This window comes from Herpailurus yagouaroundi, unplaced genomic scaffold (genome assembly GCF_014898765.1).
Source record: "Herpailurus yagouaroundi ecotype Mexico unplaced genomic scaffold, PumYag 140, whole genome shotgun sequence".
Taxonomy (NCBI): Eukaryota; Metazoa; Chordata; class Mammalia; order Carnivora; family Felidae; genus Herpailurus; species Herpailurus yagouaroundi.
The window spans coordinates 85,893,958-85,918,197 of record NW_024412395.1 but is presented as its reverse complement, the minus strand read 5'-3'; the positions used below and the strand labels follow the sequence as shown (position 1 = coordinate 85,918,197).

At 44.8% G+C, this 24,240-nt stretch overlaps 1 protein-coding gene and 1 long non-coding RNA gene across 6 annotated transcripts in view; one reads left to right on the top strand and one right to left on the bottom strand.

Moving 5' to 3' along the window:
- CREB1 (cAMP responsive element binding protein 1) overlaps window positions 1-456 on the bottom strand; it is a 65,836-nt gene extending 65,380 nt beyond the window's left edge. For 2 of the 4 annotated variants that reach the window (XR_005790486.1, XM_040476015.1), the window contains exon 1: window positions 237-456. The gene's annotated coding sequence lies outside the window, so the exon portion shown is untranslated. The remainder of the gene's footprint in view (window positions 1-236) is intronic. The other 2 variants (XM_040476018.1, XM_040476017.1) reach the window with 2 other exon arrangements.
- A 187-nt stretch (window positions 457-643) lies between these two features.
- LOC121030975 (uncharacterized) overlaps window positions 644-24,240 on the top strand; it is a 76,781-nt gene continuing 53,184 nt past the window's right edge. The window contains exon 1 of one of the 2 annotated variants that reach the window (XR_005790488.1): window positions 644-787. This is a non-coding gene — a long non-coding RNA (uncharacterized LOC121030975). The remainder of the gene's footprint in view (window positions 788-24,240) is intronic. The other variant, XR_005790490.1, reaches the window with a different exon arrangement.

Genomic DNA, 24,240 nt, shown 5'->3' with positions numbered 1-24,240 from the left:
AGGCAGCACAGGCAGAGTCGCTGCCGCCCCGGCCGCCGCTGGCTCCAGTCCGCCGCCATTATTCTTTGTTCGCTGCGAGCGGCGGCGATGTTGTGGGGCTCGGGCGGAGGCTCCATCTTTACCGCGGCCCCTCCTGCGAGGGGAAGGCCCCGAGCGCGGGTGTCCGGCGCCTCCCCGTCCCCCCTCCGTCCCCCCGGCTCTCTCCGGCTCCTGCCTCCTCCTCCTGCTCCTCTTACCGGTGGTACAAGCTCCTCCGTCACTGCTTTCGTTCGCGGCCCGGATCTCGCTGGAGTTTTATTCTCTCCCCCACGTAACACACCGCGTCAAACTACACCTCCGCCGCGTCACTCACCAACACTCCGCTTCTCCCAGCCGCCCGGGCCACAGGCAGCAGCAGCCGCCGCCGACTGAGGAGCCGCAGCCAGGGAGCCAGCCAGCGCCGCCCAGTGCCGAGTGCGCAGCGGCCGCGCACGGAAACAGCCGAGCTCGGCCCGGAGGAGCTCGAGCGGCCCCGCCCCCCGCGCTGGAGGCGGAACTCGCCGAAGGCCTTCGGGCTCCTTCGGCCAAGGCGAAGGCGTTCCGCGGGGAGTGGGGGGAGGCGGCGAAGGTGGGAAGGGACGGGCGGGAGGGAGGAGTGGTCTGAGTCCCGCCGCGCCGTTTTGGCGGATAAAAACCCGGCGGCGGAAATTTGCCGGAGGAAGGTGTGTGTGAATGTGGCCCTGTGGGGAATTCCCTAGGGGTGTCGACGGCTGGGTGGAAACCCCCGCGCGGGCCAGCCCCTGCGGCGGTAAGCGGCGGGCTCTAAGGCGGCTGCGGCGGGCCGGCCTGGGCCCTGGACCCTAGCCCCTAGTCCCTAAACGCCGTCGACCCCGGGAACTTTCGAACGCTGCGGGGACGTGGCCGACGCGCCGAGGGGTCTGGAACGCGGCTCGGTGCCGGAGTAGGGCGAGCCGGGAGGAAGGGCGGCGGAGGCTCTGCAAACGCCGCCAAATCTGGTGCCCGGGGGCCGGGCCGGGTGCTGGGACCCGGGGTCGCTGCGCTGCCCCGGCGTTGTGGTAGCCCGGTGGGAGGGGTTTGCCCGGCCGGCGGCCTCTTCTCTGCGTGAGTGAGCGGAGAAACCTAGAGGCCGCCCGCCCTGCTCTTCGGTCTCTGGGGGGTAGCGGGGGGCGGGGGGGTGGGGGTGGGGGAAGGGGGTAGTAGCTGGAGCTCCAGGGACTTGTGGCACCTCGCTGGGTGCAACCGGGCAGCCAGGCCCGGGAATGAGCTGTTCGGTCCTCGGGGGCCTCCGAGCAATCACCTGTCCAGATCGAGGTTGCTCTTGGACACTCCGAAATATGACCTCCCTTCCCCCACCTCCCCGCTTTTTTTGGGGGGGGGGGTGGAACCTTACTGGTCGCTGTCTTTTCACAGCCGTTTTCCACCTCAGTGGTTTACACCCATTGTGCCCTTTTCTTCACCACCCCACTCCCACTCTAAACCCGACAGTGTGACTAACGTTCCCTCGACTACCGAAACTGCTATCTCAGAGGTCGCTCAAGGCCACGCTTCTGACTCTTTTTACTGAACTCTGCGATCCTCTCCTAGGGCTCATGTCTATTATAATTCTCCTTCTGTCCTCTATCTTTCAGAAGCTGAACGAGAGGGTTCAAATCTGAGCCCCACCCCTTACTGGCTTCCTGTTACAAAGAAGAGTTGCTCTTCCCAGTGCTCTAGATCCCCTTCTGCTTTCTCGGGGACTTTGGGCTGAAGAGGGGTCCCCTTTCCTTCTGTTATTTTCAACCCTTCTTTCACTGCTGGCTTTTCTGTCTGTCATTTGAACATGCTTAACTCTCATTTAAAATGTTTCTCTCCTTCAATCTTTCTCCAGCTATGACTGCAGCTGTCTCTTCCCCAGGGGACATTCTCACGTGTTCCATTCCTCAGCCCTTTCCAGTCTGGGTTCTGTTCCTACCACTCACCTGAAGCAGCTCTGAATTGTCACACGCAAGCTTCCGTCCTCATCTTACAAGACCTCATTCTAGTTTTTGACACTACTGACCACACCCCTCATTTAAATATGCTCTTCCTGGGGCGCCTGGGTGGCGCAGTCGGTTAAGCGTCCGACTTCAGCCAGGTCACGATCTCGCGCTCCGTGAGTTCGAGCCCCGCGTCAGGCTCTGGGCTGATGGCTCAGAGCCTGGAGCCTGTTTCCGATTCTGTGTCTCCCTCTCTCTCTGCCCCTCCCCCATTCATGCTCTGTCTCTCTCTGTCCCCAAAAAAATAAATAAAAGTTGAAAAAAAAAAACTTTAAATATGCTCTTCCTTCTGCTCTTATAGCAAAGTTTTCTTATTTTTCTGATTGTTCTTTGACAACCAGCTTCTCCGTTATCCAGATATTGGAATCCTGCTGAGCTGAGCCCTAATGTGTACTTTGTTGGTGGTCTCATCCACATCCAGTAGCTTCAGGTTCCCTCTGCCAAAGACTGTCCAGCCCATAACTCAAACCTAGATCTTGCTCTTGGACTCTGGATTCATATTCCTAACTGACCTTGCTACACTTCCGTTTGGATGACTGCGCCATGTCAAACTCAACCTGTATATCATATTCCCTCCAAAATCCTCTTCCCAAAGCCCTTGGATTAGTAAAGGGCATCTACTCAGTTCAAGCCAGAAACTTAAGATACTTCTGACACACATCAGAACCCCCTAAACTTGTCTGCCTTAGAAAATTGGATTTGTGGCCTCTCTCCTTTCCTGTAGCCACTTTTCATTCTCTAGTATAGACAATCTTCATTCTTTGAAGTTCCTGCAATAACTACCATCTAGGTCCTACAGAACTGTTTTTGGGGTATTCCAATCCATTTGCCATACTGTGTAGCCACAGTAATATTTTTAAAAATATAAATCTGATCTAGTCACTACTCTGCTTGAATTCCTTTAATAGTTTCCCTTTGCTTACTGAACACAGTCTAAGCTCCTTATCATGAACACCAGACCCTCCACCATCTGGGCTTCTCATTCTCCCCAGCTCCCCCAGCTGTCTCCCTAGCTCTCAGCACTCCAGCCATATTATTCTTTTCATTTTTTTCTAGGCTGTTCTCTCTCTCTCTCTCTCTCTCTCTCTCTCTCTCTCTCTCTCTCTTTTTTTCCCCTACTGTAGGCTCTCATTTCAAGGTATACGGTTGTTTTTCCCTACCCTCTGGAATTCTTTTTACTACCCACTCCTCCTACCAAACAGTAACTTCTCACTTTCTTTTTCTGACTCACCATACATACTTATTTGTTTAATGTCCATGTAAGGTAGGCATTATATCTGTCTTGTTTACCACCGGCTTTTTCCCTTCCTTCCCACTCCTAGCACCAGCGCCATTTCTAGAATGTAGCGGTGCTTGTTAAATACTTATTGAATAAAGAATGAATATGAGTGGTCCTGGGCAAAGTTTTTTTTTTAATATTTTGGTGTTCAGATCCTTGCTCAGCCACTTACTAGCTATGTGACATTGGGCAATTAATTGTTCATTCTTGTGCCTCAGTTTTCCCATCTGTAAAATAAAGACGATCATAACACGTACATCATCCTAGTGTTGTCATAATTAAATGAGACCATTGACGGGAACATGCACTTGGAGCAATGTTTGGCAGGTAGCAAGCATTGATTAAAATGTTGCCTATTAGTAGCTTTTCCTTGCAGATCTCAGCCTTGTGTCAAATACATTTTCAAAATTGAGCTCTTCTTACCCTGTACCTAAGGCCAAATTCTTGGAATTATTGCCTCACGGCCTATTTTTATCACCCAGCAAAATGGTCATTTTTTATAATTTGTAGAAATTTCCGCATATTCTTCCTGTCTGGTCACACTGACCTTCATGTAGGCTCTCTCTCTTCATATCGTACTTTGCTAACTTCGTAGGTGCCTTCTGACTGAAGGCCCACTTCCCTTCCTCGCCTGTGCCCTGCCTTCGGACCCACAGGCCTCAAACCGTGTATTCTTGAGTTCTGCCCTCTTGGCCTCTGTACTCACCTAACTGTGTACATTCAGTCCTCCAATTCATCCAAGCGCAAGTTATTTTACTAAACCTTCGGATCCACTCCAGATTTGAAATCGAGTCTCGCAATTTAATCTGTTCTTCCCTACCATCTCCACGAACCATAAAAAATGAACTAGGAATGTCAAACTTTCAGCATCCATTTTCTGTCTCTGGGACTTAGGAGCTACCCTTATTTTCGACTCAGTTGCACCCCTGGAAAGTATCTATATTGGGGAAAGTAGAGAAGAGCACATAGATATAACTTGACTTAATGTAATATAGATAAGACAGAGATCCAGAAAAGGGGAAGGTCTCATGAGATGATAATAAAAGTCTTCAAGGAGAAAGTTATATCTGAGAGCTTTTCTCTAACCACGGCTTCCTTTTCCTGTTATTTTTCTCTATTATTTATACTGTTGAACCTAATTTTCACTTTCACTACAAACTCAAGTTCAACGAACCCTGCCTATTCTAATTCAACACCTCTCATGACTTAATTTGCTTTCCTACGTAACTCCAAGGCCATGGTGATCCATTGCATTTATTCTAAAAGTATCTGTTAAATACCTGCTTTGTGTCATGTTTAGAAACTGGGGCTATAGTACTGAACAAAACATTGCTTCTGTCTCAAAGGTACTAAAATTTTCATCCTCTCGTCTTTTGGACATTTCTTTTTGTCCACTCCTTTGTGCTCCCTGCCAGTCTCATGGTTGCAAATACTAGGTCTATGCTACAACTTTCAAAATCATACCTTCCCTCCAAATCACTCCCCCAAACTCCAGGCTCACCGAAACAAGTACTTACTCACACTTCCACTTGGTTGTTGACTTAGCCTGGGTACCCCCAGAAAGCAGACCTGAGGCATAAGCTCTGTGCTATTATTTTATTTGGGAATAGAATTCCTGGGAAAAGAGTAGGGAAAAAAAGTGTGTCAGGGGAGTTGGTCAAGAGTCTGTCAACGCAATGATAATGCTACCGTCCTCCCCAAAACACAGATACTTCCATTTTGTATGGGCCCGAACGTGAAACAAAGCACTGTCAGGTGGTTACGGCCTGAAGTATGTTGGCCATGGCAGTGGGGACAGAAAAAGGCCAAAGGCTCCACAGGCAAGGAGACCAAAGGGATCTGAGATGCTATAGACATCTAACAGACACCTCAAACTCAATGTATCCAAATCTGAACTGATTTTCCCCCTCACATCTATATCTGACAGCCTTTCCTATCCTTGTAGCCAAGATTAAAAATCTTGGCAAGATTCTTAGTGCTTTCCTTTCTCTCATACCCCACATCTATTCCTTTAGGAAAATTTATTGTCTGTCCCTTCAAAATGTATCCCAAACCTGCCTGCTTACTACCTCCACTGCAAGTGAGCCAAGTCTGCAAGAGCTCATCTCTTGTCTGGATGACTGCAATCGCTTCTAGAGAAGTTCCCTTCTTACCTTGCCGTACACCAGCCACGCTGCTGCCTTAGCGCCTTGGGGCTGTTCCAGTGCATAAAATGTTCTTTTTCCAAATATGGAGAGAGCTCACTCCCTCACTTCCTTCAAGTCTGCTGACATGTCACTTTCTCACTAAAGCCATGATCGATCGATCGATCGATCGATCATCTATCTTTTTTTGCCTTTATTCATGAGGCTTTACATAGAGTTACTTCCTCATGCTGGATGGAAAATTACTGGAGCAAAGATAATGAAGCATTCCCAAGTCCTTGGCTGTCAAGTTGCTATTTAGAAGGACAAGAGCAATTTACACTCCTTTGTATGTCCCACCTCAGTCCACCTTTACTCCGATTGTTTATTTATGGGCATATCCATACAATAAAATATGGACCTCATTTTGGGGTGGTTTTTTTTTGACCATACTGTTTAAAATTGCAAATTGACACCCACCTCAACCACTCCCCATTCCCACCCCACTTTTCTGGAATCCCCATGCCCTGTTAATACTTTTTTTCTGTGGCACTTATTGCCTTCAAGTACACTATTTTACTACTTTTCATGTTTATTGTTGACTGACTCCCCTGCTAAAATACAAGTTTTCAGAAGCAGTATCTTTGTTTTGTTCGCCGATGTATCTCAAATACTGGAACCCTGCCCTGACATATAATTAGGTGCTCAGTATATATTTGTTGAATGCATTTCCAACTTGCCTGTTGTTGGTATTAGATGGCTCATACTCTTCAGATTTATTTTCTTGGTTGCTTTTGCACTTAAATGAGGAGGTATATAAAAGGTTTTCTTATTTGGTAATTTTCACATAATCTTAATGTAATAGATATCAACAAATATTTCTAGTTCAAGAAGCAACTGGAATCATTAACATCCCTCTTTATGACAGCAAAAAGAAAAACATTGAACGGCCCAAATATCTCCCCTACCAAATAGTTAATTATTTAATTCATTTTTTTGTCCCTTAAATGTACATGTACCTCTTTCTTTCTTTCTTTCTTTCTTTCTTTCTTTCTTTCTTTCTTTTTTTTTTTAGAGAGAGAGAGGGCGCAACTGAGCAAGGGGCAGAAAGAGAGAGAGAGAGAGACATCTGAGGAGAGGCACAGGGAGGGGGAGGGAGGGAGAGAGAGAGAGAGAGAGAGAGAGAGAGAAGCGGGGCTCACCCAAAGCGGGGCTCATGTTTTACACAAAGCAGGGTTCATGTTCACCTGAAGTGGGACTTGAAGTGGGAGAGGTTCCTTGCCCAGTCAATGCAGGCTTATGATCTACTGAGTTCTTCCCCTGCAGTGTAGAGGGATGCTGAGGCTCTTCATAGTTGGAGTCCGTGCAAGTTATCAATGCTCACGAAGTCATCTTGTGGTTTTCATCATACTTTCCAGATAGTTTTCCAACAAAGAAGAGGAAGTGCTGACCTGTTACAACTATTCCTGGTCTGTTTACCAGTTATAGTTCTCCATGTAAATTAATACATCGCTTCTTAAAATTAATCTTTTTTTTAAAAAAATTGAATGTTTATATATTTTTGAGGGTGGGGAGGGGCAGAGAGAGAATCTGAAGCAGGCTCCAGGCTCTGAGCTGTCAGCACAAAGCCCGACGTGGGGTTCACACTCATGAGTGGTGAGATCATGACCTGAGCCAAAGTTGGACATGTAACTGACTGAGGTGCCCCTATAATTAATCTTAAAGAACAACAACAACAACAACAACAACAACAACAACAACAAAACAACTTGTAACTTCACTTCCTCCTCCAGCTACTGTTGCACTTTTTTCTTTCCTTTTCTTCTCTTTTTTTCCTCTCTCTCTACCGTAAATACCTTGAAAGGGTTCTATGTTCACTGTCCCAGTTTCCTTTCTCTTATTTTCTGTTAAATCCACTCCAACTAGCTCTTGCCCCCCAGCATTCCACCCGACTGCTCTCCATGTTACTTAATCCAGTGACCTGTTTTTTAAGTCTTGGTCTCGCTTGACCTGTCAGCAGCCTTCAACACAGGTGATCCCTCTCCCCCCTCCCTGTAACACTTTCTTCACTTGGCTTCCAGGACACTATGTTCTTCTGGTTTTTGTCCTACACTACTGGTCACTGTTCTCAGTTTCCTTTGCTCACTGACCTCTTAGTGTTGGAATGCCTCAGGACTCTGTCCTTGAACTTCTTTTGTTCTTGTACTCTCTCCCTTGGTGATCGCCTTCAATCTTATTGCATTAGATACAAGTAAGCTCACAACTCCCTAGTTTCAGACCCAGATTTGTATAACCAAGTACCTCAGCATCTCTACTTGGATGTTCGATGGACCTCTCCATTCTGTTATATCGAAACCGAACTCCAGATCTCCTCTCCCCTCAAAAACCTCTCCCTACAACCTTCTCCATCTCAGTTAACGGCAACACCATCATTCCCATCGCAGAGGCTGACTCAGCAACTTTTACACCCCCGTGTCCAAATCCTGTCATTAAATCCTATTACCCTTTCTTCAAAATATATGGCCCCTCTTCCCATCTTCTCTGATGCCACCACTGTCAGCTTTGACTATGATTTTGTATCAGTCACCCTTAATTTCATTCGATTCTCAACATAGCAGCCAGAGCCATCCTTTTAAAACGTAAAGCAGACCATGCCATCACCGTCCAAAATTCTCCCACAGGTCCCCATCTCACTCAGAGTGGAAGCCATGACTCTTACAATTAGCCTACAAGCCCCATTACCTCCCTGCCCTCGCTCTCTGATATTCTTCCCCTTACTTTTCTGTTTGGTCATGTTGGCCACCTTGCCGTTCCTCAAATATCTTGGATACGCTCTCTCCTCAGGGACTGTGCAATTGCTTGGAATGCTCCTTCCAGACATTTCCACGTCTTTCTTATCTCCTCAGATCTTTGCTCACATGTCCCCATTTCTGTGAAGCCTTCCCTTACAACGCTGATAAAAATTGTTTACCCTGCACCCCGCCTCTCTTCTTTTGCTGTCCTTATCTCCTTTTGCCACTTAATTTTTCTCCATGGCACCTACCACTTTCTGGTGTGCTGTCTACTTAACTCACTGATTGTGTTTATTGTCCATCTAACTCCTCTGGGGCAGGGGCTTTTGTCTCTTTTTTCACTGCTGTGTCCTTAACGTCTAGAATGGTGTCTTATATACGGCTGGTGTTCAAATATTTGACTGAGTGCTGTTGAAATTCAGGATCTAATACTAATCTCCTGGCGTTGGTTGGCAAAACAGATCCCCTTCGGCCTGATCACCTCTGGATGCGTCTAAAGATAATTGAGTTTCCGTATTGCAGCCTGAACCATGATGGTTCCCCCAAGGTACTGCCTTCTTGTGGGGCTTGATTTCAGCACGGCCACCCTCTCTGTCTTGGTTCTATATAACCTGAAAGAGATGAGGACCTCTTTGAAGCTTTCTGATTTTTCATGTCCCAGAGTCAGAACGGGGGATCTGGCCAGCAAGATTCTGGTTACTTTTAATTTCTATTTTGAGGACTAAATGGTAAGCTTCCAGTACTGCTGCATTCTCAGCTTCCTGTGACTGAACGCAATATCATGTAAACAAAGTCAATGGCCTCTTCTCCTCCTAGAAATTGCCAGAGGGCCGGTGGTTGGCATTTGAGGTCAGTAGTGGTAACAAGTGAAGATTTATTGAGTGCTTACTTTGTGCCAAGGGCTGTTCTATACACTTTGGCTGTATGAATTAATTTAGTCCTCTCAATAACCCAATGAGGAGAATAGTAACATTACGAACATTTTATAGATGAGCGAGCTGAAACACAGAAGGGTGAAGAAATGTCCCTGAGGTCTTAGAGCTAGTAAGTGGCAAGGTCAGAACGTGAACCCAGACAGTCTGGCTTTAGAGCTTTGCTCTCAACCACTGCGCTCCACTGCCTGGTTGTAGAGGGAACAGTGGGGAGAGACTCTGCATTGGAAGGAATGCAAAGTAATTATGGTTTCTTCATCGTAATTTTACCATTCTGAAAGTACCATCGTAACCCAAACACTTCCCGCACCCCCCCCCCCCCCCCCCCGCCGACATCAGCCTATTGCCACTTTCATCCATGCCACAAGAATCAGGCCAACTAGCTTCTAAGATATCATGCTTCCTAGGCAAAGAGTAAGCTCCCTGAAACCCTCTGCCAAACCACTCCCTTCTCTCTTTGCTTCACTGGCTCCTACTCTTTAGCTGAGCTGGGAAGGGTATATCATTCGCTCCGAGTTCGTCCTAACCGTTCTCCCCACCATACCAACACCCCGGTCTGGTTTAAGCGCCTCTGGTTTTGTTTCCATCAAAGTGCCTATCACACTTACTTGTCATGATTGAATTGTCTAGTTCCTTGCTGTACTATAATCTCTATGAGGGTAGAGATTACATCTGCCTTATTCATTGTAATATGCCTAGCATGATGTTTTTCACATTGGAGGGGTTCAGTAAAATTGTGTTGAATGAATAAAAGTGGTTTTTCTATAGAATACTATATCCATGCATCAAGATGAGTTTTCTTATGGCGAAGCAAGTTCATCTAGCCTGAGATGGCAAAGATAATTTTCTTTTCATCTGCCTTTTAGCTTTTGGGTTTTCATGCTATCTTTGTCTATGCCATGATGCTAGTTTCCAGTTGGTGTTTCTTTCTGACTCAGATTCAACTATCATTCAACTGCTGTGTGATGTCTCACTAGGGTCTTTCACATAGGTGTACTAATTTAAGCTGAGATAACTTCCCTGAGTTTCAGTTTCCTCACTTATATATCCAAGATACCTGGTTTACTTGAATAAGATAAAACTGTAAATTTGAAGATGGAGTTTGGATTTAGAGCTTCCAATTCTATTTTTGTTTAATGTTTATTTTTGAGAGAGAGAGAAAGAGAGAGCTAGCAGGGTAGGGGCAGAGGGAGAGGGAGACACAGAATCCGAAGCAGGCTCCAGGCTCTGAGCTGTCAGCACAGCACCTGATGCAGGGCTTGAACTCACCAACCCTGAGATCAGGGCCTGAGCCCAAGTTGGATGCTCAACCACTGAGCCACCCAGGTGCCCCTAGGGCTTCCAATTATAACTGTAGCTTTCTTTTTTTCATATATAATGTTGTCTTCCTGTTGCCATCTCTGATCTGTGTCTACTAGGCCCTAGGTAGCACCCACATTATTGAGTGACAGCCATATTCCATAATCTTATCATACGTACCTCCTCCACGAACCTTTTCTCCCCTTCCCTTGGTTCTGTTTTTTACATTTTACTCATTTCCTTTCCATTTCCACTCTGCTAGCTTCTCTCCCAGACAGTGGCACTCGGGGTTTATGAAAACATTCTCAAGCCTATCCTAATCTTATATACGCGTTGACGGCTTTAGTGATATTTGGTTATTTCTATTGTATGTTCTCATTACTTATATCTATTTCAGAGATATGAGAGAAGTTTGAGAGATTTGAACCAGGACACATACTATCTGGGCTCCCGAGCAAATAAGATGATTAAACACATGCTCTGTGCTCTGTTCTTCCCTGACACTCCACAGGACCAGAATAAGAAAAGTATGAACCCTTGTGGTATAAACAGAATAATGCCACCCCACCCCCAGACACTCATGTCTTTCTTCCTGAAACCTGTGAATATAGTAGCTTACATGGCAAGAGAGACTTTGCAGATGTAATAAAGTTAAAAGATTTTGAGAAGGGGAAGATTAGTTTGCATTATATGGGTGTAATCACAGAGATCCTTATAAGGGCAAAAGGAAGGCGGGAGAGTTTGAGTCAGAGAGAGAGAAAAAAATTTAAAGAGGTTCTGTTTTGAAGATAGATGGTGAGGTCACAAGCCAAGGAATACAGAAACCTCTAGGAGATAGAAAAGGCAAAGAAACAGATCCTTCCCTATAGTGTTCAGAAGGAACGGAGCCCTGCCACCACCTTGATTTTAGCCCACCAAGACTGCTTTTAGACTTCAGACCTTCAGAACTGTAAGATAATACAGTTGCGTTTTGAGCCTTAAGTTTGCGGTGATTTGTTATATTGGCAATACTAAATTAATTCGGCTCCCTAAGGACAGAAAAGAACAGGAAAGGAAACCATAGGAGTTGAGAGAATCCACACATGTTTAGAAGATGGGATAGATGGAAGAAAAGTAACAGATGGAAGATGGAAGCTGACATCTGAGTGCCCACAGTGGGGGGGGGGGGGGGGGGGGGCGGGGGGGGCATATCAATAAGAAGGAAGTAATTTGTCCTATAGAAATCCAGAAGGTTTCAGGGATTAGAGGTCATACCTAATACCTCCCATTTACAGAGCCCAGGAAAAGAGTACAAAGGAAGGCCTACAGAACATTTGGCTAAATATTTTAAGTTACAAATCCAGCTAACAAACCACTATCTAAAGTATATTCTGTCCTATCTTGAGAAATGCAGAGAAGGGACCTCCATTTGGGGGCACACCAGTGAATTTAAAGAAATTGTTCAGCATGAAACAGAGGAACCAACAAACTACTCAACCAACTAACCAACCAAACAGAAAACCTGCTACGTCTGATATATTGAGCTGAGAGTTAAAGTGATGGAGAGTTTTGAATGAGTGATATGTGCTTAAGACAACCCCGAAGTGACAAGAACAATGCAATTATTAACTCCAGGAAAGACAAAAAGTTGGGAAGAGGAGGAAAATTAATTATAGCCTATTATACAGCTCAAATAGAACTGGAATACAAGGCTCTAAAAATATAACCACTAATTATTAATCTAATTAAAGTTATATATAATGAAAGAGCATGTATGTAGTGGCCATGCAGAGAGGGAGAAAAATAAACCCTCATTTCCATAGTGCAAAGTGAATAATGCCTAAAGCAGAAATACCAAGTTACCACAATTGAAATATGTGTAGGGGGCGCCGGGGTGGGTCAGTTGGTTGAGTGTCTTGACTCCTGATTTCAACTCAGGTCATGATCACAGGGTTGTGTGTTTGAGCCCTGCATTGGGCTCCAGACTGAGTGTGGAACCTGCTTAAGATTCTCTCTCTCCCTTTGCCCCTTTCCCCTGCTTGCACTCTGTCTCTCTCTCTAAAATTAAATGTGTGTGTGTGTGTGTGTGTGTGTGTGTGTAGAGATATGGAGGTCAATTCCAAAGAATTAGCTAAAAAAATTCACAGTGACTATCTCTAGGGAAGGGTAAATATTCAGTGAGAAGGCTGTGAACTATTCAAACTATGAACATGTATAGCTTTGATAAGGCTAGATTCTTTTTTTCTTTTTTAAGTATATTTATTTTGAGAGAGAGAGAGAGTGCTAGCAGGGGAGGGGCAGAGAGAAAGAAAATCCCAAGTAGGCTCCGCGTGTCAGTGCGAGCCCAAGCTGATGTGGGGCTCAATCTCACAAACCGTGAGATCATGACCTGAGCCGAAATCAAGAGTCGGATGCTTAACCAACTAAGCCATCCAGGCGCCCAATAAAACTAGATTCAAAAAAAAAAAAAAAAGGGGGGGGTGGGGAGAAATAAAAGATGATCTTAAGGGGAAAAATTATCAAAGATGCTTTCCTGAATTTGAAAAACATGAGCATGAAGACTGAAAGAGATGCAAAAGGGCCACGTCTGAGCACATGGCCATACAATTTTTAAAAGCTTTAACAGTTTTTATTTATTTTTGAGAGACAGAGTGAGACAGAGTGTGAGTGGGGGAGGGGCAGAGAGAGAGGGAGACACAGAATCCGAAGCAGGCTCCAGGCTCTGAGCTGTCAGCACAGAGCCTGTCATGGGGCTCAAACTCAGGACTGGAAACCATGAACTGTGAGATCACGACCTGAGCCGAAGTCGAACGCCTAACCGACTGAGCCACCCAGGCACCGCCACCGTACAATTTTAGAATGCCAGTTTATAAAAACAAAAGAGATAGTAAAAGCCTCCAGGAGGGACTGAAGTTTCCTACAGAGGACTAGAAATGACAATGGCACCAGCCTTCTCAACAGCATCATCGGAAGCTCGAAGACAATGTATCAATGCTTTTCCTAATCTTGAGGGAAAAGTATTTCAAATACAGTATTGTGTTTTTAGACTTGTCAGGTTTTCACACTTTCTTAGGAAACTATTAGAAAATATGCATCATCCAAATGTAAACCAATAAAGAAGATCCGGGAAACAAGTGAGTATCTGTCAGCTTAGGTTATGAGACAGTCACAACCAACAGGAAAAGTCCCCAACAAAGTTGAACTTGTACTCACCCAATGTGTTCATCAGGTAGTTCTGTTGTCACCTTAGTGGGGCGGAGGCTGATGCAGTCCTCTATCTGGGACATTATGGCTAGTCTTGCGGCAGAGAGAAAAGAGAGAAAGAGGTAGTAGATCTTACACTTCCACCTTGGAGCGACACATGCCATGGGCCAAAGTAAGTCACATGGTCACTTCTGAGTTTAACATGGCGGACATGTACAGTCCTTCCATAGAGAGGAACGTCACAAGTCATGGCCTAGGCCATCAAGGGGGTAAGGAAGTATAATTCACCCCAGGGCAGGATTAGCAGATATTTTGAATGGTAATAAAATCTATCCGAAAGGAAACCCCTGCAGTGGAGAGAGGCAAAGGGAACACCAGGACAGCATCTGTGAGAAGGAGGAAGAGAGCTTCAGGCAGAAGGTCAGGTTGGGGGAGGGAGGGGGTTGGAAACTGGCACTGGTAGCTTTGTGACAGGTTTGACAGCTAGATGCCTCTCTGGGTGGGCACGAGAAGACAGAGCGGCGAGGTAAGCAGTCTCTTCGAAAAATTGTAATGTTTCGAAAACTGTTTCTCGTGTGAAATTTTTCGAATACAAATTTAAATTACTTGTTAAGTGGATAGTTTACCTCAACCGTGTCTTGTGTGTTTGTGCCTCTGATGTGCACGCATCCTGTGTTTGTGTTGTGTGGGATTGGGCGGTTCCTCTCAAACTGTAGTTGGGAATTTTTGTTAACCTGTCTGCCACAAGGTCAGAAAAGAAATGAAGAGTAAGCTATTATAAACGTTAATAGCAGGGCACCTGGGTGGCTCAGTCAGTTTGGGTGACTGACTCTTGATTTCAGCTGAGGTCGTGATCTCACAGTTTGTGGGATCGAGCCCCCCGACAGGCTCTGTGCCGACAGTGTGGAGCCTGGTTGGGATTCTCTCTCTCCCTCCCTCTCTCCCTGCCCCTCCGACTTTCCCTCTCTTTCTCTCTCTCAAAATACATAAATAAACTTAACAAAATACTTTAACAGCAACTCAACAGAGTAGTGTCTGTCTATTGAAATCAATAATGCAGAATGTGGAGGTTATGTCATATTCTTGGTTTTTAAATTTCTTCTAGTAAATCATTTCTACCCTCTTTTACAAACACCTGCATTGGATTGGAAATTCAGAAAATTTGGTCCTTCACCACAGTGTTAGAAACACTGATTGAGGGGATAAAAGTAAAGCTCTAGGATGAAAATATTTAGAAATGCTGCCCTAGGACAATCAGCAAATGACCATGCTATACTTCTGACTGTCCTGCCCCCTCTGCATTATACTCAGAGAATTTTGTGTAGAAAGAACAGAAGCATATTGAGGTCAGCTCTCCCTGTTCTTCTGTGACAACTGATTTGCGACAACCTCCTCCTCATCCATCTTGGCCCCTCAGTAAAGCACCTGGAAAGAACCCAAAGAAAACAGTTGTGTTTTCCAAGAAACCGTGAGAAAACAGCATCAGCAGGCCCAAGGTGAAGACATTTGACTTTCTAAGGATAACAAGCTTGCTTTATGCAGTCCTATCCAAATTCTGCATTTTTGTCAGCGCTGCTCTCATGTTAACAGTCAAATACCTTAGATATTAGCAATAATAATATAAAAAGATGGGGATTCTCTTGCCTTTTTAACTAGTTCGTTAGGTTCTTGCTTCTTTCCTTCGGGCTTTATGCTCACGCTACGGGTGCCTATTCACAGGAAACAAAGAAAACGTCCATAACTAACTGTCTTTGGGGGCTTCAAAAACTTGATGCTTCCCTGTGATTAAGTAAAATACAATTTATCATAGGATGCACCTCAGAAATACCAGAGCACATCTCTTCTCCAGAATAGTGACATTTCTTTTCAATATATGAGCGAAAATGATGAAGTGGTCAGTAATTCTGTCGATTTTAGCGCTGAAGTTCACATGTGTCTTGACAAAACGCTTCTGGGCTCTGTCAGTTGTGGGTTAGTCATGGATGTTGTCTTGGTGACACTGGAAAACAACACAGCCGACTCATGTCCAAACAGGAATTGTTACTACCTGCACTCAGGTAGAGGATATAGAGGTTTAAACCATGCCCCGAGGGGCATTGCATCTCTGCACAGTGAAAGGCTGTCAAAACCTGGTTAGCTTCTGCGAGAGGAGTCAGTGGTTCTCCTAAAACTAACCATATCGAGGTATTTGGCCTTTGTGGTCTGGTACTTAGTGAGGGGCTCTCAAGTTTCTTTTTCTCACACAACACATTTCTACCAATAGCATCCAAAGATGATACCGGGGGGAAGGGGTACTGTCCATTTTCAAAAGCTCCTCCCACCCACGTTTGAAATCCCTCCCCACTCTCCCCCCTTTTACAAGGAATTTAAAGAGTATTTTTATTTGAGTGTGCAAGGATGATAGAGAAGGAGGGAATAAATCTTTTAACCCATACACATCTCCAGGCAGCAAATGAGAATAAGAACCCTTAAAAATTTCAATGTCATGATTGCTAGTGTCCCTGCTCTGTGCAGACTTAGCAAGGAATCTGGTCTTGTCGGCTAAATTCTTATATTTCAGTATTTGACATACTTTTTTTTTTTTTTTTTAGGGACTTGTCAATGATGATTTAGTGTATGTTTCTGCATGCTGCATCAACCACAGTGTTGCTTCTTTCAGGAAATATCTTCTTGCCAACAGAACTTTGAGGAGGACACACGTGCACAAGCAGATTTTATATCATTAGGGTTGTGCATTTGCAGATCAGAAAAACAACTTTGTTTCGTCCTAATCTGTCGGTTGGAATGAATATCTTCACAGTTCTGAGATCCTCTTAAACTAGGAGGTCCCTTAGGGGTGCCTGAGTGACTCAGTTGGTTAAGCATCTGATTTCTGCTCAGGCCATGATCTCACAGTTTATGGGTTCGAGTCCCAAGTCGGGCTCTGTGCTGACAATGTGAGCCTACTTTGGACCCTCCGTCCCCCCCTGCTCCTCCCCTGTGCGTGCTCTCTTTCTCAAAAATAAATTTAAAAATAATAATAAAATGAGAAGGCCCTTAGTAATCTATTCTCAAACTACAAATGAGGGTTATAAACATCAGTGAAATGGAATTGAACTTGCTAGAATTTGGTGTGCTCACAGCCCTGGCTCTTGACAGGATGGCTTCTCATTCTAGGTTCGTGGAGTTTTCCTATCTAGACTGATTTTCTTCCAGGATGGACAACACCCCCCTGCCTCCCAGTACAATTACCTTGTGTAGCTTCATCTAATGAATCTGCAGGTGTTATCATCTAATATGTTACTCTCTAACACCCTGTAAATGTTACTCATTTCTATTCTATGGTAGTTGCTAAATCGTTTTTCTAACTGTGGTTTTGAGATGAACCAGTAGAATGCTTTTCTATTTGTGTGTCAGAGTTTCTCATACTTCTTCCAGGAAGGCAGAACTGAATCATTTTCAGGACTTTTTTTGTTTTGTTTTTAATTGAGCTGTAATTAACATACTATTAGTTTCGCTTTTATATGACCTACTCTGTCATTGTCAGTCCAAGATTAGACAGATAGCGTTTGCTCTTGTGGCCTTCGTGATGCAAAGTGTGAAAAGACTTATGATCAAAACACTCCTTAAGCGGCTTGCTGCAGCATGGGAATGTTTACTGGAATTACCCATAGCGCAGCATGAAGCCAAAGGAACTTAAAAAACACCCCCCCTTTCTTTCCATGAGGGCTTGTCCTAAGTTGTGGCTTCACTGTCAGAGCTTGCTGCACACATACAGGCAGAGCTCCTCTCTTGTGGTAGGAAGTGTATCACCCATTCAGGCAGTAATCTGCCCAACCAGATAGACTCTAAGTGCCTCCAGTCTGGGGACAGAGTCTTACTCATTGCTCTCGTCCAGCACCTCCTTCTGTGCCTGGTTATTGACCTGAGCAGAGTGAACCAAACTCAACACCCGAAACACAGAACACAAGAGACTAGAATCAGAGAGCTGAGTGGAATAGAGAGGGAGGCATGGAAGATTTGTGCTAAAGATTGTGTTCTTAAAATTCTTAAAGGTGAGGATTTATTTTTTTAAAAAAAATTTTTTTTCAACGTTTTTTATTTATTTTTGGGACAGAGAGAGACAGAGCATGAACGGGGGAGGGGCAGAGAGAGAGGGAGACACAGAATCGGAAACAGGCTCCAGGCTATCAGCCCAGAGCCTGACGCGGGGCTCGAACTCACGGACAGAGAGATCGTGACCTGGCTGAAGTCGGACGCTTAACCAACTGCGCCACCCAGGCGCCCCAGGGTGAGGATTTATTAAATAAGAGGCCGAGGATTTTTTCCAAGAAAAAAATGGCAAAGTACAAAGGCTGTTTGGGGCATACAGGAAACATAGTAGTTTTCTTCACGATTTCGAACTTTCTCTACAAAGGGCAGGGTTGAGGATGGTAACTACATCCCTGGGTTGTTATGAGGAAGAACAAGAAGATCCATGGATCTCCCTTAGCGCTGGGTCCCTGACCCATTGGGAGTGATTAGTATTAGATATTCTTACCATCATATTCATTGCATCCAGATAAAGGGTAGTTTTGTGTCTCGAATTAAAAAACTGCCGATTAAACTGTTACATGATAATTTCTTACCGTCAAAATTATTTTCTACATATCGAAAGATTTTAGACTTATTTCGACAGATTTTAAAAACCATGTTCCATTCTCAGGCCACACATAAAGAGGAACTCTCTCATGTTCAGAGTCTAGTTCGTTGAAATCACTTTTTGACTCAGAGACGTTGATTTCCGTGTTTTTTTCTCGCAATGTTTTCTGTGATATCAAGTGTTGGAAATGAGAAATGCGGCATTCCTAAAACGTCTCATCTGCCAAATCCCAGATTTTCTCACCAACCACTGGCACGGACCCTCCTTGCACTTGCTTTGTCTTTCCAGAAAGAGTCCAGAGGGCATTCTCAGGCGACAACCAAATTCACATTCTTTCCTCAATTCCTGCATGTCACATCCTAACCTGCTGCTTCCATGGTCTTCCCCATTGTAAGAGTCGCTCAGAACACAATCCCTGGAGTCACTTTTGGCTCTCCTCTGTTTGTTACACCCCTCCAACCCCACCAAGACTCTAAATCCAGAACCTGGCTCCCATCTGTCTTCCTCCACTGCTGCTTCTCTAGCCTAAGGCATCATCATCTTTCACCTATAATCACCCCCAACAGGTTTTTCTGCTTTTGTCTTGGCCCTACTACAGTTCTGTCGTCAGCACAGTGGCCTGAACAAATCTTGCAAGGCTAAGGCAGCTCTCCGTCCCTCCTCTACCTGAAACCCAGCAGTAGCTGTGGCTCTCACTCAGAGTGAAAGCCGAAGTCTTTGCAGTGTTCCCCTCCTCCCCTGGCCCTGCACAATGGATGCTCACCACTTCACCCCTCTCTTCCCCTCCTACTCCCTTCTGGGCACTTCCTCCAGACTCACTAGCCTCCTGGCTGTTTCTTAATCTCACCAGACATGCTCCTGCCTAAGCGTCTTTGCCCTATCTCTTCCCTCTTCCAGAAAACCGCCTCCAGGATCTGCAGACTTAACTCCCTCCCCTCCTTCGGGTCTTTGCTCGTGTGCTCACTGAAGCAAGCCTCCCTTGACCACGTGAATTAATACTGCAGTCCGGGCCGCCCCACCCTCTTGAACACACTCCACATTTTCTTTTTCCACAGCACTTAGCAGTGTAACATGCTATAAAATGGACTCATTGATTATGGTTGGTTGCTTGCTAGATTTCTCACAAGGGCAGGCATCTTTGATTTGTTCACTATGGTTCCCAAGTGCCCAGAACGGCGCCTCAGAGGCATCCATTGAATACTTGTTGAATTGTACTGAACTCCGATAAATCCGCTGACTGAGACCACCACAAGGTGCAGTGGAAATATATGGAAAATGGCCTGCACTGAGCAGGTTAAGAAAGACTTTGTGAAGGAGCTAATGTCTCAGCTGGACTTGTTTCTGGATAGACAGAGTGAGGAGACCCAAGGAACCATGGGAAGCAATGAGATCACAGATGCAAAGTAGTCCCTTGGGTGTTGTTTCAGGTGGAAATTTAAATCGGACTCAACTTACATTACCGTTCTGAGTAAGGAAGTCAAGTCCCATTGGGAAAACCCTTTGTAAACAAATGTGTCAATAAAGCTTAGGTCTGTCTGGCTGTACCTCATTATCACAGTCAGCACTGATAACATTTCATGGTCAAACTGCATTGGCCAGGAATTTCAATCTGACCAGCCCCAATCTTCGTTTCGGTCAGTAGAGTGGCCGGTAATGAAATGATAAGGTTCTGCTAGCCAAAGTAGCAGTTAAGGAAGTTTATAATGAATCTTTAGAAAGAAATGCAATGGCACAGAGCCTTTTCTCATTTGAGGTGTTCTTTCTGTGCAGACCAGGGTTGCCTCAGAGATAGAGTCCTAGCTATTCAGTACTTGGGACACAAATCCACTCTCAAATCAGCTTTGTAACTTACAGTGTATGATTTATGTGTTCTTGACAATCTGTGCCATCTGGTGGCTTCATATTAAATAATATTCTTGATAATTAGACATCAAGCTCAGTTGTTTCTAGCTGTTGGAGGAGTGTATGTGCTGTCAGCATGTAAATCTAACACATTTTAGAATTGTACATTCTTTACAATGCTTAGCTGCGCCCTTGGAATTTCAGTAGGCAGATCCAAAGCCCTTTCTGCCTTCCCAGTTTTGACTCTTTTCATAGAATTACCTAAGCTCGGTCCCTGGATGACATACATTAATCAATGTGCATTATTTAAATGACTACATCAAATAAATTTTGATCCAGAAGAAACATATGGCTTAAGCCTCAAGGTGTCAGGGAAACCAAACTTAGTGTACTTTTTTTAAGTTTTATTGGGGGGGGGGCCAGAGAGGGAGCGGGGCAACGGAGAATCAGAAGCGGGCTCTCCGCTAACAGCAGCGAGCCCAATGCAGGGCTCGAACTCATGAACTGCGAGATCATGACCTGAACCGAAGTTGGACACTCAACCAACTGAGCCACCCAGGTGCCCCTAAACTTAGTGTACTCTCGTGTCTATAAGATAGGACTCATCATAGTACCTATTTAAGTCTTTATGAGAATTAGTATGCCTAACAGGAGTTAATATATGGAAGTCTTTGTTTTTATTAGTAGATTTAATTTTTTAGAACAGTTTTAGATCCACAAAAAAAGGAAACAGTATGGAATATATATACCTATGTATCCTCCCCTCACCCTGCCTCAAGCTTAGTTTCTCCTTATTAACATTCTGCAGTAGTAGGTATATTTGATAACAATCAATGAGCCCATATTGATATGTTATTATTAACCAAAGTCTGTAGTTTATTTGGATTTCCTTAGTTTTTAGGTATTATCATTTTTGGTGTTAGGACCCAGCCAGGATACTCTATTGCACCCAGTAGTTGTGTCTCCTTAGGTTCCTTTTGCTGTGACAATTTCTCTGACTTTCATGTTTTTGATGACCTTCGCAGTTTTTTTTTTTTCAACGTTTTATTTATTTTTGGGACAGAGAGAGGCAGAGCATGAACGGGGGAGGAGCAGAGAGAGAGGGAGACACAGAATCGGAAACAGGCTCCAGGCTCCGAGCCATCAGCCCAGAGCCCGACGCGGGGCTCGAACTCACGGACCGCGAGATCGTGACCTGGCTGAAGTCGGAAGCTTAACCGACTGCGCCACCCAGGCGCCCCTGACCTTGGCAGTTTTGAGGGATACCGGTCAGGTATACTGTAAAATGCCCCTCTCGTGAAATTTGTCTTTGGCACCTTTGAAGGCTTAAAAAAGTGTTGGCTATTAGAATTATTACTTCATATTCAGATTAAAATGTGGAGCAGAGGTAGGATGTTGGGGGGGAGGTAGTTTTGGTGGACGGTCAGTGTTTAAAAGAAAGATTTATTTTGAGGCTTGGTCATTTTATCAGTGCTGTAAAACTGGACAGATCTGGTTTGCCTACATCCACCCTTCCATCTGTCCATTCGATTCAGTAAATATTCACCAAGTCTATTGTAAGGGTAGACGTGTGTTAGATGTTGAGGACTGGATGACAAGGAAAACAAAAGTCTCCTCATGGAGTTTCTGGTTAAATAGGGAGATAGTTAATAAGCAACTAAAGGAATAATCTGAAAGATAGCCTGTGACAAGCAAGGAGAATAAGACATTTGTATAGTAAAGAATATCTCAGTAGGGGACAGGAAGGAGGACTTTATTAGGCTACTTTATTAGGATGGTGTATTAGTTAGAGTCAGATCTGACTAGGAGGAACAGAAAACAAAAAACGGAGGCTTAAGCAAAATGGGAATTTCTTGGTCATGTTCAGGAAGTCAAGGAGGTGGTCCAGAGCCAATGTGGCAGCTCCATAGCGTCAGGACTCTCTCTCCTTCCCTCTTGTTGTTCTGCTGTGCATGGCTTCATTCCCAAGGATCATCTCATGGTCTAAGACAGTTTCTGGGGCTCCAGCCATCACATCTGAATTCCAGCCAGCATGAAGGTGAACAACACAGACAAGGGGACGGCCATTTTCCCATTTTTGCTTACTTCTTGCTGACCTAAACTTACCTGTAGCCTTACCTGGCCATTTTACCTAGTCTTTATCCAGGTGGCCAGATATACCAGTTAAACATCAGAAGTGTGTTTACTACAGGGGCGCCTGGGTGGCTCAGCCAAGCGTCCGTCTTCAGCTCAGGTCATGATTTCAGGGTTCGTGGGTTCGAGCCCCATATTGGCCTCTGTGCTGACAGCTCGGAGCCTGGAGCCCGCTTCAGATTCTGTCTCCCTCTCTTTCTGCCCCTCCCCCACTCATGCTTTGTCTCTCTCTTCCTCTCTGTCAAAAATAAACAAGTATTGGGGCGCCTGGGTGGCGCAGTCGGTTGAGCGTCCGACTTCAGCCAGGTCACGATCTCGCAGTCCGCGAGTTTGAGCCCCGCGTCGGGCTCTGGGCTGATGGCTCGGAGCCTGGAGCCTGTTTCCGGTTCTGTGTCTCCCTCTCTCTCTCTGCCCCTCCCCCGTTCATGCTCTGTCTCCCTCTGTCCCAAAAATAAATAAACGTTGAAAAAAAAAATTTTTTTTTAAATAAAAAAAAAAAAACAAAACAAAAAAAACAAGTATTAAACAAAACAAAACAAAACAAAAAACCCAAAGAAGTGTTATGGCTATGGAACAGCAGTTGTAAATGCATCAGAATCACCTGCAAGGCTTGTTGAAACACAAGTTTCTCCTTCAGTAAGAGGCAAGAAATTGCATTTGTAGCAAGTTCCCAGGTGTTGCTGCTACTGCTGGTCCAGGACCACCCTTTGAGAACCAGTCTCCTAGAAGATGGAGAGCGTGAGCATTTGGGGAGCAGTCTCTGATTTGGAGCGTAACTTGGACTTTGATCATTCACGTGTTTGTACTGAGACAGATTATGCTTTCTGAGGCCAAATGTCTTTAATGTGTCAAGTCTGGATAGCTATGCATAATTTAGTCATTTTTGTAAGAGCTTGGTGTTTTGGTTGTCTACTGCTATGGAACAAACTACCCCCAAACAAACTGAATTAATCCGCTTGTGATTTTGGAGGTCTGCAATTTGAGCAGGACTCATGGAGAAGACTTGTCTCTCTTCTCCATATGCGGGCCGGTTGTGACTAGGGCTGGAGGGTGCAGTACGGCTCCACTCACACAGCTGGGGCTGGGCGCCTTGGTGCTTCTCCAGGAGACTCTTTCTAGTAGTATAGGCTGAACAGGCTCACCTGGAGGCTTGGGGCTCCAAGAGGATGAGATGGAGATTCTAAGGCTTCTTAAGTCCTGAGCCTAGAAATCACACTGAGTCAGTCCCTCCTGCCAGATTCTGTTGGTCAGAGCGAGTCACAAAGCCAGCCCAGATTCAAGGGGAGAGAGGAAGTAGACTCCAGCTCCTGCTGGGAACAAAGAGTGGCAAAGTCACCTCAAAAAAGAGCACGCGGTTGAGAGGGATTATTGTAACTGTCTGGTAATAGTCTGACATAATCGGGAATGAGGATGTCAATTTTATAATCGGAATCCCTTACTCTTGTAACTATGAGCATAGACCATTCATTGTATTTTATCCTTACCAGGACCAGGCACTTCCAAAATGTTTTGGTGCACCGCTAGAAAAGAAGTGTGGCAAGATCAACAAGAGGTAAAGAAATACTCTTTGTGGAGATGTGTTTAGAAACACACACAGACACACACACACACACACACACACACACACACACAATGTATGGTATCATATTACAATCAGGATAGCAATTACTTTTTACAATCAGGATTGTAGAAAGTCTTGTTGGTTATTCTAAAAAGTTTTCCCACGCCTTTATAGATATGAAAGCTCAAACACGAGGAGAACGCGATTTAGAAATAAATTCATAAGTATTTTCCTGTTGGCCTTCTTTAGGCACATGGCTATTTTGATTGAAAGTTGTGATCTCAAGTTTTGAAAGTCAGCATTTAAAAAGTAATGTTCTCACACCCGTTCACTGTGACTTAATGCTCTAAAAGAGGTCAAGTTTACAGTATGTTTTTATTTGTCGTATGATACAGGCTAAGGGTAAGAGCCTCTCCTCCCACCCCTAATGAAATCTCTACAGGTGCTTGAAATTTTATCA